We start from the raw sequence: 11,245 nt of genomic DNA, 5'->3' as shown, positions 1-11,245 counted from the left end.
AGTCCCAGGTCGTCTCCCAACGAGTTGCAGGAAAGTTTGCTATTTTATTAATCAGATGTTCCAAGAAGTTGAGTTAAGTAAAGGGGAAATTAAATTGAGGAAAATTAAATAGTATGAATAAAAGCCTTGACTGGGAGTTGATTAGTTGGAATCTATATTATTGATGGGATGATTTTAAGATGAATTTATAATTAATAGTTGTTCTGTTTAGTTATCCTTTACTAGGTAAAGGAAAGTCAAACAAGTTGGAATGCTGGATCTATTCACGAGTTGCAATCCACTTAATTCAAAGGGATTGGTGTTAGTGATTAGATAACAATCCAACAATTAACCTAATTACAAATTTTCTTTCAGTCCTTCCAACTCAAGAGTTCCTTTCAATCAACTCCCCATCAAGTGAGGGAACTACTCACTCATTATAAATAATAAATCCATCACACATGAAAGGAAATTAAAAGAAGACATGATTATTGGAATGGAAAATAAATTAAAATGGAAGAAATAATCCTTGTATTAAATAATCATGAAAGTATTCAAATGACAAAATTGAACAAAGCAAAGAACATGGAAGAATAGAACCAAGTTAAGAAAACGAACTAGAATGACGAAGTCTTGATGAGGAAAAATAACTCTTCCCAATGTTCCAATGCTAAGACCAATTGAAAATTAAAATTCTAAAACCTAGAGAGAGAAACCTAAGGGAGTAAAACTAGATCTAAAAACTGTCTAGAATGAATGTTGTCTTTTGTTTCTGCATATTCTCTGGCTCTAGTCTGCTGTTTCGGGCCAAAAACTGGGTCGAAATAAGGTCCAAAATCGCCCCCAACGAATTATACAGATTATGCAGATCGCACATGTCATGCGATCGTGTCATCCATGCGGACGCGTCATTCGCGCTTTTCCTTGCCACGCGTTCGCGTCGTCCACGCTACTGCGTCACTTGAGCTTTCTCTGCATGGCCGCGTGAACCATGCGGCCGCGTCACTGCGATTTGCTCTCCTTCGCGCGGTCGTGTGAGCCATGCGACCGCGTCACTTCTCGCTGGTTACCTCCTCAAATTCTTGTGTTCCTTCCATTTTTGCTAGCTTCCTTTCCAATCTCCAACTCATTCATGCCCTATAAAGTCTGAAACACTCAACACACAGATCACGGCATCGAATGGAATAAAGGAGAATTAAAAATACATAATTAAAGTCTCTAGGAAGCAGTTTTCAAACATGTTATAAATTCAGGAAGGAATTATAATTTCATGCTAATTTAATGAATAAGTGGGTAAGGATCATGATAAAACCACACAATTAAACACAATATAAACCATAAAATAGTGGTTTATCAACCTCCCCACACTTAAACATTAGCATGTCCTCATGCTTAATTGAAGGAGATAAGGAAATAAGTATGAACATGTAGAAACTCATGAAATGCAATGCAAGCCTATATATATATATATATATATATATATATATATATATATATATATATATATATATATAAATGCAACTATATGATTCTTGCCCACTTGAACAAAAGTAAATAAGCTCTTCAAAACAATTACAAATCAAATTTCACTAATTCTATCATTATACAATAAAACAGATAAAAGTGCAAGAAGATAGCTCATGAAAGCAGGGAACATGAAAATTCAAGCATTGAACCCTCACTGATAATGTATGTACGCTCTAATCTCTGGTGTATAGGGTAATCACTCTATCCTTCTCTAATCATGCTTTCTAACTATTGTTCTTCTCCTAACCAATCAACAACAGTTAATATACCAATGCAAACATCATGAGGTCTTTTCAAGGTTGTAATGGGGCTAAGGTACAGGTAGGGGCATACATTTGGTCAAGTGAGCTAATAAATTGAATCTTTAATTAACCCAAGCTTCAACCCAACCTATATATTTTTAATGTAATCTTAAAGTTCATACCTAGCTACCCAGAATTCCCTTTTTCTATTCTTACTCATGTATCAACTTTATATTTGGTTCTATCATATGTGCATTGATCTTTGAATTCTGAATTTAACATTGGGGTAATTTTGTCCCCTTATTTATTTATAATTTTTTTTTCTCTTTTTTTTTTAATTTTTTTTTGACATTAAAATAAATATAGCTTATCAATGCACATAGATTTTTAATTCTTATAGTTTCACATGAGTAGGTATCCAAATTTCCATTAAATTCTTATGACACATTCCTTTAACAACTTTTGTTCCCACAATTTCCCATACTTAACTAGCACACACAATTCTATCTTAAGTTAACCAAAGATTCAATTTGGGATATACAATTGTTTTTCAGCTTAAGATTAGTAATGTGGTAAAATATAAAACAAATGGGATTTAAAGGCTCAAAGTGGTTAACAAAGGTAGTTGAAAAGGGTAGGCTTAATTTGGATAAGTGAGTTTAAACAAATAATGGCCTCAATCATGTGCAAGCATGCAAATATAATAAATATTGGACATATAAGATAAAACAAAATATAGATTACAATCATAGAGAAGTAAGCACACAAGAATGAAATAATTATGGTTAAATAATGTAACCATACATAAAGGCTCAAATCTTTCACAGGTTGTGTGTTCTTTAGCTCAAATATCATGTTCCAAATACAACTTAAGCAATTTTATCATAAAATTTTGAAAAATTAGTGAAATTTTGTTCCAAAGATAGAGTCTTTAAAAGAAACTTATTGTCTTTTCGATCAAGTAGAACATGCATGCAACTATCCTAACCTATGCAATTTATTCTATTCTATAAAAGAAAGAAAATTTAACTAAAATATCCTAATTATTGGTACTTGGGAAAAGAAATTACCTCCGGAAGTCAGGTACTGACCGACCTCCCCACACTTAAGGCTTTGCACCGTCCTCGGTGCCGTTTGTCAGGAACAGGGGTGGGCTGGTAGCAGTATCTCCACAATCGGGACTGTCATGGCTCCCTGTGCTGGTAAAAGAAGTGGAGTCCGGGGTATCTGAGTCATTGAAGTGTCCCTTGAGTAGCTCCTTGAGGTGTTTGAATCGGCGCTCGTTACGGCACTCTCTCAGCTTAGCTTTGTGTTCTTGCCGATCCAACCTTGTGATTATCTGCTGGAGCAATTCATCAGTTGTAGGTGCTTGTGGTATTGAAGAAGGATTATCTTCAACTGGAGCAGTAGGAAGACTTGTAGTGGTTGCTGAAAGTCTGAGGTATTTTTCGTAAGGGACATACTGATCATCCCGTGGAAGCACGGCTTTGGTGTCCCCAGCTCTGTAGGAGACTCCGGCTGCTGAGAAAAGATCTGAGACCAAGGCGGGGAAAGGTAAGTTGCCCGCAATTTGTACGTGTCCCATAGCATTCCGGATATGTCTTGAGAGATTCAGAGGTTGGTCTGTAAGGATGCACCAAAGTAGAACAGCCATGTCCGCGGTGAAGGAGGACGCATGAGTGCTCGGAAAGACGTAATGGGACATGATCTGTGCCCATACGTGAGCCTCTAAGGTAAGTGCTGAAGCCAAGATTCTCTTAGGGCGGGTACGGTGGTATCCGTAGATCCAACGGCTGTCAGGTAATGCGATAACTCCGAGAACGGAGTCCTAGTCAAATTGGTACCTCTGGCGCTTAAGTGCGGCTTCTTGGAAGGCGTCCATTCCTTCTGGAATAGGGGGAAGACTCAGAGCTTGCTGAATGGCCTCTTTTGTGATGGGGACTTGCTTCTACCGGACATAAACAGACGGCAGGGTTGGCATGTAGAAGTTAGAGTAGAACTCAACTACCGAAGAAAGATTGACCTGCCTTGGCTATCTCCGTAAGAAACCCCATTGTCTTTGTTCAATTTGCGACTCAACAAAGGTAGCAATATTGGATGGGAGGATAAGAAGGTATTCATTGTTATAGTTTCTTTCTGCCAGGATAGGGAACATCTGCTCACAGTAGCGATTGAGAAATCGTGCAGTGTCCTTTGCTGGAAAGGCTTTCTCCTTTTCATCAACCTTTATTATCCTCTTAACTCTTTTTGTTGAGGGCTTGACTGCGGTTGAAGAAGGCTCTGCCACTAATGCTCTTTTAGTTCCTCTTCTTGCTGGTTGTTTAGAAGTAGCTTTCTCTTTTCCTTTCTTGGTGGCCATCCTGAAAGAAGGGAAGAGAAAGTAAATTAAATTCAAAAAGATATACAGCAAGGAAGGAAACGAAAAAGAGGGTGATGGATGCACATTAAGATATACTGACATTATCACATGCTCGCGAGTACATGTGTAAAGCCAACAATGGGAAATAGCTAGTGCATGTAAAGACAAGTGAATGTAAGGTGTTTATTGGCATGCCGGCAAAGGGCATGAGTAGCATAGACCAAGCAATACTTTGTAACAAACCATCACGTTTGTATCGACAATTAAATTCAATTAATACAATAGTAAAGGAAAGTTGTGAAAAGCAAGCATTGACTTAGTATAACAACATAGAGAAGTGCATAATGCCATTTGAACTTTTTCACAAACATATAGCATGCATGGTGAATAAGGTATAGAAAATATGAAGGTAAACATGCAAGCAATCCCTTAAATAGAATAAAAATAATTGTCAAACAATTTGCAACAATCCACAAGCATATAATGAGGGATAATGACTCAAAAAATTTCTAAGACCATGTAAAAAGGAAAAGAAAAATAAAGAAAATATGAATAATAAAAAGAAAAAGAAAAGAAAAGAAAATACATATAAAATAATAAGAATGATAGAAAAAGAAAGAGGGAAGAAGAAAATAAAACCTTGTTAATGGAGGTGAGAGAGATAGAGAGTGAAAGGTGAGATAGAAGGGGGAAGGGGGAAAGGAAGAAATAAGGAGGGAAAAGAAAAACTAGGATTTGGAGGAGAGAAAGATAAGATAATTTGGCAATTTAGGTTGAGCTGTGCGGCGCACACGACGCGGCCGCGTAGGGCACGCGTTCGCGTGAATGCGCTTCAAGTAAGGTGACGCGATCGCGTCGGTCACGCGGTCGCGTGACCCATATTATGCTTCTAGCGCGAGTGCAGCCTTGCTCCAGCACAACTCTCTGTTCAAATTAATTTATTTGCCAAAATTGGGGTGACGCGATCGCGTGAGTGTGCGCCAGAAAATGGATGACGCGGCCGCGTCGGAGACGTGGTCGCGTGATAAGGATTGCGCTTCCAGCACCAATCCAGCATCACTCTCGCACAATATTTCGTTGTGCACCCTTTTACGTCAAAAACGCAGGGCACGCGGCCGCGTGGGGCACGCGGTCGCGTGGGGGGCCATGATTCCCATGCGACGCGAACGCGTCAGTGACGCGGTCGCATGGGTTGATTTGTGCCACTGGCACGCCTCCAGCCACACTCCAGCGTGACTTTCTGTTCATTTTTATTTTTCTTTACTCTCCCTGTGACGCGGACGCGTCGCTGATGCGATCGCATCGTGTAGCAAAATTTTTTTTTTATTGAAAATAAAAACATGTAAATGCAGATGCACGAAAGTACCAATAAAGAGAAGAGTTATTGAATAGGAAAAAATAAAGAAAAGAACGATCATACCATGGTGGATTGTCTCCCACCTAGCACTTTGCTTTAACATCTGTAAGTTGGACGCCCCACTAGCTCAATCTTCTGCTATGTGAGGATCTTCCAAGAGGAAGATCTCAAGCTCCTTGTTTTTCTGTTCCTTCTCACCATGGTATAACTTCAGGCGTTGTCCATTAACCTTAATAAGTTCAGAGCTTGAAGGATGGCTTAGGTGATAAACTCCGTACGGTTCGGCCTTCTCTACTCTGTATGGACCTTCCCATCTTGATCTCAACTTGCCTAGCATGAGCCTTAGTCGAGATTTGTAAAGGAGGACTAAATCCCCAGGTTGGAACTCTTTCTTCTTGATGTTTTGATCATGTACAGCCTTCATCTTTTCCTTGTATGTTCTGGAGTTTTCATAAGTTTCTAGGCGAAGGTTCTCCACTTCCTGCAGTTGCAACTTCCTTTCAGCTCCGGCTTTCTTAATTCCCATGTTGCACTCCTTAACTGCCCAAAAAGCTCTATGTTCTACTTCAACTGGGAGATGATAAGCTTTTCCATAAACCAAGCGGAAAGGACTCATCCCAATGGGTGTCTTGTATGCTGTTCTATATGCCCAAAATGCATCTTGTAGCCTGGTGCTCCAGTCTTTTCTATGAGGCTTTACTATCTTCTGCAAGATATGCTTAATTTCTCTGTTTGACACCTCGGCTTGCCCATTAGTTTGGGGATGGTAAGCTGTTGCAAATTTATGAATTATCCCATGCTTCTTCATTAATCCTGTCAGTCTCCTGTTACAAAAATGGGTGCCTTGATCGCTCACGATTGCTCGTGGTGATCCGAAGTGACATATAATATGGTTTCTCACAAAGGAAACAACAGTGTTAGCATCATCAGTGCGGGTAGGAATTGCTTCCACCCATTTGGAAACATAATCCACAGCTAACAATATATAAAAATATCCATTAGAATTTGGGAATGGACCCATGAAGTCAATGCCCCAAACATCAAAAATTTCACAGAATAGCATAATTTGTTGAGGCATCTCATCCCTCCTGGATATATTACCAATTTTTGGCATGAGAGACAAGAATTACAAAACTCAGCAGCGTCTCTAAAAAGAGTAGGCCACCAGAATCCACAGTCTAAGATCTTTCTAGCTGTTCTTTGAGGGCCAAAATGTCCTCCACTCTCAGATGAGTGACAGGCCTCTAAATTGGAATGGAATTCTGATTGAGGCACACAACGTCTAATTACTTGATCAGTGCCACATCTCCATAAATATGGGTCATCCCATATATAATATTTAGACTCGCTTTTCAGCTTGTCTCTTTGATGCTTAGAAAAATTTTGAGGAAATGTGCGGCTAACTAAATAATTAGCAACAGGTGCATACCAAGGGACTACCTCAGATACTGCTTGCAGGTTATCAAAAGGGAAACTATCATCTATAGGAGTAGAATCATCCTTAATATGCTCAAGGTGACTCAAGTGGTCTGCCACTAAATTCTGATTACCACTCCTATCCTTTATTTCTAAATTAAACTCTTGTAACAGTAGTATCCAACGTATAAGTCTTGGTTTGGATTCCTTTTTAGCTAATAGATACTTTAAAGCTGCATGGTCCGAATACACTACTACTCTAGTACCAAGTAAATAAGCTCGGAATTTATCCAGAGCAAAAACAATAGCAAGAAGCTCTTTCTCAGTAGTAGTATAGTTGGACTGGGCAGTGTCCAAAGTCTTAGATGCATAAGCAATAACGAAAGGATCCTTACCTTCATGCTGAGCCAGCGCTGCTCCTACTGCATGGTTGGAAGCATCGCACATGATTTCAAATGGCTGGCTCCTGTCTGGTCCTCTCACAATTGGAGCTTGAGTCAGAGCAGTCTTCAGCTTATCAAACGCTTGTTTGCAATCCTCACTGAACTCGAACTCAATATCCTTCTACAGTAAGCTGGATAAGGGAAGTGCGACCTTACTAAAGTGCTTAATAAATCTCCTGTAAAAACCTGCATGACCAAGGAACGAACAGACTTCCCTCACAGAAGAGGTGTAAGGTAGACTAGAAATAACATTCACCTTTGCTGGGTCTACAGAAATGCCATTATTAGATACCACATGTCCTAATACAATTCCTTATTTTACCATAAAGTGACATTTTTCGAAATTTAATACATGGTTTGTATTAACACATCTATCTAATACTCTAGATAATCCATCTAAGCAAAGGCTAAAAGAATCACCATAAACGCTAAAATCATCCATAAAAACTTCCATACAGTCCTCAATAAGATCAGAGAAAAGACTCATCATGCACCTTTGGAAAGTAGCTGGTGCATTGCACAAGCCAAAGGGCATTCTCTTGTAAGCATAAGTCCCAAAAGGACATGTAAAAGTAGTCTTTTCCTGATCCTCAAGAGCTATATGAATCTGGAAATAACCTGTGTAACCATCTAAAAAGCAATAATGTGATTTACCTGACAGGCGATCTAGCATTTGATCAATGAATGGAAGTGGGTAGTGATCCTTACGGGTAGCTTGGTTGAGACGCCTGTAATCAATGCAGACTCTCCAAGCATTCTGAACTCTAGTTGCTATGAGCTCTCCATGCTCATTCTTCACTGTAGTGACTCCAGACTTCTTGGGCACCACTTGTACTGGGCTTACCCATTCACTGTCTGAAATGGGATATATGATACCGGCTTCTAATAGTCTGGTCACTTCCTTTTTGACAACTTCCAAGATGGTGGGATTCAATATTCTTTGGGGTTGGCGGACAGGTCTTGCTACCTCTTCTAAAAGTATTCTGTGCTCACATACTTGAGGGTTGATGCCTACTATGTCTGCCAAGCTCCACCCAATTGCCTTCTTATGCTTCCTCTGCACATCAAGTAACTGCTCTTCTTGTTGAGAAGTAAGTTCCCTTGCAATGATAACTGGAAACCTCTGCTCATCTTCAAGATAAGAATATTTGAGATTTGGAGGGAGGGGTTTCAATTCTAACTTTTGATCATGGGTAGGCTCTGGATTATCTGGAGCTTGTGAAAATGACGAAGTGCCCTCATTGTCAGTTAAGAGGGTCCCCACACTTGGACCTTGTCCAGTGTGCCTCTCTTCTAATTCTTCCTTGTGAACTTTAGCTACACTTTCATCTATGACATCACACTGAAAGATAGAGCGATCTTCTAGGGGGTTGTCAATGACTCCATTCATATTGAAGATTACTATGCAGCCATCTATTTCAAAGGAGTATGTTCCTAAAAAAGCATCCAATTTGAATTTTGATGTCTTCAGGAATGGTCTTCCAAGTAGGATTGATGATGGCTTATCTGAATTATTATGGGGCATCTCCAAGATATAAAAATCAGTGGGAAATGTAAGCCCTTTAATGTTTACCAAAACATCTTCAGCAACTCCAGCCACTGTAATAATGCTTTTATCTGCTAACACAAAACGAGCTGCCGACCTTTTTAAGGGAGGGAGCCTCAAAATATCATATATAGACAAAGGCATTATACTAACACATGCTCCTAAATCACACATGCAATCATAAATTACTACACCACCAATAGTACAGCTAACTATACAAGAACCTGGATCACTACATTTTTCAGGTAATCCTCCCATTAAAGCAGATATAGAACTACCTAAAGGAATAGTTTCTAATTCATTAATTTTGTCTTTATGGATACCTAAGTCTTTTAGAAACTTTTCATATTTAGGTACCTGGTGAATAACATCAAAAAGGGGAACAGTTACCTCAACCTTTTTGAATATTTCTACCATTTTGGGGTCGGGTTCCAGCTGCTTCCTGGGCTTCCTTGCAAGTTGTGGAAATGGAATAGGAGTAGTGTTTTCTGTGGTGTCTGCGCCTTTTGGTGCTTCCTCCTTTGGTTGAGCTATTTCTTCTTCAGCTATGTCCTGTATGTCCTCTTCCTCTTCAACATCTTCTATTTCTACTACCTCTTTAGCTGAGGTGTGTTCTGGTGGGCTTGGTTCCTCCCGATTCCTCTCCTGCAGTGTGGTTCCAGACCTTAGGGTGATGGCATTAATGCCTCCCTTTGGATTAGGTAATGGTTGAGAGGGGATTCCAGTGGAACTTGAAGGTTGGTTACTGGAATTTTGTGTTGATCCGAGCTGTGACATAAGAGCTTGCAAAGTAGAGGTGAAACCATTCAGACTGGCGTTAATACTATTCATGTTATTTTCCATGGTCTGTTGTCTTCGCTCAAAAGATTGTAGCAACTCTTCATTAGGAGATAAAGAAGAATGAGTAAATTGAGATGTCTGCTGTTGATTGTTCTGTGGTCCTTGGTTTTGCCTCAGGTGAGGTGCTCTGTAAGGTTGATTCTACTGCCTGTTGTTGTTATTATTCCACCTCTGATTTCCCTGATTATCTCGGCCTCCTCTGTTATTGTTGTCCCTCCAATTCTGGTTAGATTTGTCCTGCCATCCATGGTTATTATTTCCACTTTGATTGTACCCATGGTTGGGGTGGTCATAGAAGTTATGAGTGGATGCCACCATGTTGTCTTCTTGTTGGAGCTGCGGGCACTCGTCAGTTTAATGGCTATAATCAGCACAGATTCCGCAAGTTGGTCATCTCGTTGTTGCTGTGGTGGAGGAGCTTGCTGAGCGTGTTGTTGATTCAATTGCATCTGCTTCAGCAAGTTGGTCATCTCACATATACTCTGAGCTAGAGCAGCAGTCTCTCTGTTAGAGGATACTTCTGCAACAGCTCTTGAACGGCCTTGCTTTTGCCTGTGGTTCCTAGTATATTCAGCTAAATCACTGATCAATTGCCAAACCTCATCAGTGGTCTTGTACTTCTTCATAGACCCATTGCTAGCACTTTCCAATGTGGACTTATCTTGGGGCCTCATGCCCTGTGTGATATAGCTAAGTAACACTATCTTGTCAATCCTGTGGTGGGGGCATGCTTCCAGAAGATTATTGAAGCGCTCCCAGTATTCAAAGAGAGTCTCATTGTCATCCTGAACAATTGTGGAAATATCCTTCCTCAGTTTATCAGTAACTTCAGATGGAAAGAATTTCTCCAAAAACTCCTTTCTGAGTATATCCCAGTTGGATACATTTGCCAGAGGTTGAGTGTAGTACCACTCTCTTGCTTTTCCCTCAAGAGAAAACGGGAAAGCTTTCAGCAAAATTGAAGTTTCATCAGTACCATCACGCCTGACAGTAGAACAGGCTACTTGGAAATCTCTCAAGTGCTTGATAGGCTCTTGAGCAGGTAGGCCATGAAACTTGGGCATCAAATTTAGCAGAGCGGTCTTTATTTTAAAATCTGTAGCTACCGCTGGATGATGCGCTTGAAATGGTTGCATTGTAAAATCAGGGGCTCCTTCCTCCTGGATGGTAACTCTCCTAGCTGCCATGTCTTCTGCACGTAAAACAACCGAATCAGTAGAATGGGGACTGGTTTCTTCCTCAAGTTCACTTTCAGATCCGCCCTCAGAGCGGACTAACTGACGCTGTTCTCGCCTTATTCGTGAAATAGTTCTTTCCATTTCAGGGTCGAATATTAGCAAGCACGGATCAGGAAGTGAACGCGTCATTTGACGGAAGAACCATGCAGCTCATAGTAGCAAAATAAAATAAAATGCAAATAAATAATTTCTAATTAATTACTTTAGCACTCTATTGCAACTCCCCGACAACGGCGCCAAAAATTGATGGGACGCAGAAGTTGGTGAATTAAAAATTATTAAAATAGTTACGTTGCAA

At 40.0% G+C, this 11,245-nt stretch overlaps 1 non-coding gene across 1 annotated transcript; it reads left to right on the top strand.

Annotated features, from left to right (window-relative positions):
* The first annotated feature begins 10,420 nt into the window (after nucleotides 1-10,420).
* LOC148568062 (small nucleolar RNA R71) lies at nucleotides 10,421-10,527 on the top strand. The gene has a single exon (XR_015881927.1). It is a non-coding gene; the product is annotated as a small nucleolar RNA R71 (small nucleolar RNA).
* Nucleotides 10,528-11,245: the final 718 nt, after the last annotated feature.

The sequence above is a fragment of the Arachis ipaensis genome, chromosome B4 (genome assembly GCF_059453495.1).
Source record: "Arachis ipaensis isolate K30076 ecotype BB chromosome B4, ASM5945349v1, whole genome shotgun sequence".
NCBI classification, from domain to species: Eukaryota; Viridiplantae; Streptophyta; class Magnoliopsida; order Fabales; family Fabaceae; genus Arachis; species Arachis ipaensis.
The sequence above is the reverse complement of the archived record's forward strand: the minus strand, read 5'-3'. Positions and strand labels throughout refer to the sequence as shown.